Raw genomic sequence first — 4,351 nt, forward strand, 5'->3', positions numbered from 1 at the left:
TGCCTCCGTCTGGTGTGGTGACACCAGCATTACTACACAGGAGTGGAGATGAATGTGAAAAACATCTCCGGCTGGGAAACATCTGGAGTTATTTAATGATATGTAGCCAGGTGGGAAAAAGTAGCTGGTTACTAACGCCACCAGAGGGCACTGTCTCATGTGGGGGAATTGTTTTGGAGAGTGGTCCAGAAAACGGAAGTCGCCATCTTGTTTGCTGCGGTGTGGACACGCTGCGTTTCTCGAGGGGTATTCCAGAAAGCGGGTTTAGTGATAACTCTGAGTATGTTAACCCTGAGATGAGGGAAACTCTGGGTTTTCAGTTCCAGACAGAGAGGTAACTGAAACTCTGAGTCAGTCACCATGGTAACAGACTCTGTGAACATAACCTGCTCGCTGACAGGTTTCCTTCAATAAACCCTGAGTTTCTCTCTGTCTCCTCCCTCTTACACGTTGTTTCATTTCCTCATTCATTCAGTCCGTGTCAAAGCTTGTATCGAAGCGCATTCATTAGCGGAGATTTACCGTCTGTCACAGTCTAAATCCTGCTGGATATTAGTTTGTTACTCAGGACTGTCTGAAGTTACTGAATTTATGCACATCAGTCATTTCTTTGGACATCAGCTTTTGTCTTTACATTCCAATATTACACAGCGAGAATTCACCCTCAGCTCAGAATCAAACCTCTGTCCTTTTTATATTTATTATTTTTATAACACTGTGCACAAGGATCAGACTGTCAGTCTGTCAGAGCAGCTCCCACATGTTTATTGCACATAATGTGTAGGTCTAATTATTTAAATGTTAAAATGGGTATGAAGCTTTAGACACGTAGTATCAGTGACTAATGATCTCTATCACTGATGTCACTGGTCGCACTGATGGAACATAACTCCTATAGCCTAATATTGGGGATTATATGTTCATATTTCTGAGTGAGCAATGGTGCAGCATTTCACTGTCTTTACATTTACTGCATTTGTAGCTGAAATAAAGTCACTGAATGCTGTTGAGTCAAGATACAAATAGATGTGCAACATTTTCAAATCTACTGTATTTTAACCTCAACGTCTTTTCAGGTGCAAATCACCAAACATATTATTACTGGGTCAGACTGTGAGTTTACAGTCATGTCTTTATGTCTTTGATCTATAGCCTAGCCTATATGTTTGAAATCTTCTGCCTCCTGTGTTTTTCCCCATCAGATCAAATCTGAACAAATATATTATGATATATTATTAATATAATGTAATGTATCTACAGCCTGATACACAGTCAGATTCCACCACTTTATCTTCATTAAGGAAATGTAAGTCTGATAAATGATGAATAAACTTTTTTATTAACTTTATGGTTAACTTATTGACACTTTCCTCGCTCTGACTCAGGCTCTTCTTTTAAAGATAAACGTGCACCGTCTGCTACACATGCATTAATATCTCTACATCCACTGGATTAAAATGGAGGCGCTGTCTTTTATTTACCTGTTGCCATGGTGAATCGTGGAGTCGGAGCTCCATTGATGATGGCTTTTTATTGTTGGTTTAACTTGACTGAACTAACTCAGATCAGCTGTTCTGGAACCGGATACTCACAGTTTCCCATCTCAGAGTAAATCAACTCAGAGTTCAGGGTTAGACTCAGAGTTTGTTGAACCTCCTACCTGGAATACCCCTCTGATGTTTATGGAGTGTTTGTGTTAGATGCTGACACATAAACAGGCTGTGTCTCATGATAGCCTTGAGAGAAACCCGTTGGATGTCATCTAGTTAACGTTCCGCCGTTAACACTGTTTGTGCTCCGGAACAGATGCACACGTTAGTATGCTTTATAATTCTGCACATTCACTGTAATATTTTGACCTGTGAATGTAAGACTGTTAACTGAATATGTGAACTTGTTGTGTTACAGGGTCGAGAGAGCCACGATAGTTATTTTTGCACTCTGTTGCCAGCCTGAACTATTCAGTTGTATTTTTGATAGTAGTCTGCAGAGAGATATTTTTTGTATACTTCTGTACTAGACTGGAAGACTCATTTTGCACACTTGTGTACTAGCATCCTGATTTCAGTTGTCCACCTTGGAGAGGGGTTAGGCACCAGTAGCTCAGGGTCATCAGCATCGCTACTGTGTGAATGTAACAGATTAATTAGGCAGGTCTAAAGGGTTACATAGTACAGAGCAGAGTGTTAGGGGTTACTGGTTTTTGTTTATCTAAGGGGACTGCAGATACAGCAGAGAACAGTCTGCTAGTTTTATTTTGAAACTCTCATGATTTATTTAATTGTAACCAAACACCACATTCTTTTGTTCAGAATAAAGGCCCCTGAAAGAGATTTCTGTGTCCTGTGCTGATCCAACTCCACCAGGCTACAGATATATATTGTGAAATGGTTTCACTGGTCCGGCCCACTTGAAGTCAGACTGAGCTGTCTGTGGCCCCTGAACTGAGGTGAGTCTGACACTCACTCACGGGGTTAAAAGTTACAGCTGACACATTTCTGGAGGAATTTATTTAAAATGATGTTTGTAGTAGTTTCTTGGTGAAATATATTAACACTCTCCTGCTTTTCAAATGGGTTTAATCAGCTGGACAGACGACCTCCCTGTCATATATCTGTACTGCTCCTCGGCTGGTGTTTCTAAGGTGTGATGGTGAAGGCGGGGGCCCATCGATACTCACCTGCTTGTAGTCGGAGCGAAACATTGAGAGTGGTCTGGACGATGCACAGCAGGCCAAAGCTGACTCCCACCAACCACAAGACTTTTGACCCTCCTGCAGGAAGATACACACACACACACACACACACACCATAACTTTATTATTACTTTGAGGAAGTGGTTTTTGTCCCGCGTCATTAGATTCAGTTAATTCCTTTTAATAAACTTCAGCTTTATGAAGCACCTTCAGTTTTCTACCTCAAACACAAATACTAACAATCACATCATATTTTAGCACGTCCTCCACGACTCTGTGTTTTATGTCTGAGAATAATAACCAATGATGATGTTCAGCAGAAGAACAAAGAGGAAGTGGCTATAAATACAGATTTCTATGAAAACGACCAAAACTATCACTGACGTCACAGTTATTAGGAATAAACTAACAAACCTTACGTGTGATTATTTTTATACAGAGCGTGTAAAGTCCTGAAAGGAAAACTTTTCATGAGCTGAGTGGGTGGTGAGGTCGTTGCAGCTTCCAAATAAGTTCAACAGTATCTGCCCACAGACGCCATAACAGGAGATATGATGAACTCACTGTCTGTGGTTTAAAGAGGCAACAGACAGCATCTTTTCCTAAATATATCATGATGAAAATAATGTGGGTTGCACAGGGTAGTGTCCACAGTAAAAGCAGACTATCAGCGTTTACATAGGTTACTTAGTGGCTTTGCAATCTTTGCAATAAGCTTCTGTCATGTGTTGTGAAACTGGTCAGTCAGCCAATCAGGGACTGGAGCTGGTCCTTATGAGGAGCTGGGCATGAGATAGTTGAGTCACGAGCACAATGGCAGACGGACAAAGTTTGGAGACAAGTGAAAAACGGCCTAGCAAAAGAAAAGGAGCTCCTCTGTGTGCATTCTGCTGTAATTATTTGCATTACTATTTGTTTTTTCTTCAGATAAATCTGATAATTGTTGCTCGGTCTCTTTACTCATTTATTTAGTAGAGTGTCCACACACCTTCTCATTCTACATATACATAGAGGTATACTGGTGGCTTTACAGCCTGCATTTTATTCATTATCTCTGATCCCCACGAACAATTTGGTCGTTGCGACAGTGCGATGCAACACCACTGACGCTAGGTGGCGCCAAGCTAAAAAAAACAAATCCCACCTGTTGCCTCCTTAACTGTACTCACTGTTTGATGATCAGGGTGCTGTGGTTGGTTTAAGAGTCAGCTGATTTGCAGGATGATGCTATCAACTAATTGTCTTGACTGTTGCATTTACAAAATAAAAAAACAAAACTCTCCAAATAAACAGGCCCTCACAAATCAAAGTTAAATGAACGGGGTTTTAAAGGACTTCATCAAACAATAAAAACCAAGATCAACCAAACACACGGCGGGTAAAGACTGTAACCCTGTGGTGTCTTCACGCTCCTCACTCACTTCAGCACACCTGCCTTCAGTTCAAGGTTCCTGAGATGCCAGGTGGTCAGGTGACGCATTAAAGAGACTCAGAAGAAACTAGGACCTGCTAGAAATGGCTCTGACAAAGGAAATGACTTGTTTGCACAGAAAGATAAAAAATGTCACCTTTCTGGACTTTAGGGGTTCCGTACTTTTATTTTGCTGCATCTCATCTTTAAATTTTTACAGTGAACATTTGAAAGGAGCCACTGTT

The 4,351-nt window shown here is 41.0% G+C and overlaps 1 long non-coding RNA gene across 1 annotated transcript; it reads left to right on the plus strand.

The window, feature by feature from the left end:
• The first annotated feature begins 212 nt into the window (after positions 1-212).
• Positions 213-3,954, plus strand: LOC125893255 (uncharacterized). Its single transcript, XR_007449850.1, has 3 exons — positions 213-1,814; positions 2,313-2,449; positions 2,587-3,954. It is a non-coding gene; the product is annotated as an uncharacterized LOC125893255 (long non-coding RNA).
• The last annotated feature ends 397 nt before the right edge of the window (positions 3,955-4,351 follow it).

This window comes from Epinephelus fuscoguttatus, linkage group LG8, assembly GCF_011397635.1.
Source record: "Epinephelus fuscoguttatus linkage group LG8, E.fuscoguttatus.final_Chr_v1".
Taxonomy (NCBI): Eukaryota; Metazoa; Chordata; class Actinopteri; order Perciformes; family Serranidae; genus Epinephelus; species Epinephelus fuscoguttatus.